Consider the following 265-nt stretch of genomic DNA (forward strand, 5'->3'; position numbering starts at 1 on the left):
CCTCCACCTCACCCCCCTCACCCCCCACCTCCACCCTCCCCACAGGTTCCCTTCACCTCTGAAGTTTTCCTCATCTTTCTCTCTGCATTCTGCCTGTCTCTCCATCTTTTAAGTCTCTCTCTCTCTCTCACCCTCGCTCGCTGTCTCTCCCTCTCTGCCTCTCTCTCTCTCTCTCTGCCTCTCTCTCTCTTTCTCTCTCTCTCTGCCTCTCTCTCTCTCTCTCTGAGGTATTAAATGTCGCTCCTCTGCAACTGCAAGGAAAACT

Source organism: Salarias fasciatus, unplaced genomic scaffold, assembly GCF_902148845.1.
Source record: "Salarias fasciatus unplaced genomic scaffold, fSalaFa1.1, whole genome shotgun sequence".
Classification (NCBI taxonomy): domain Eukaryota; kingdom Metazoa; phylum Chordata; class Actinopteri; order Blenniiformes; family Blenniidae; genus Salarias; species Salarias fasciatus.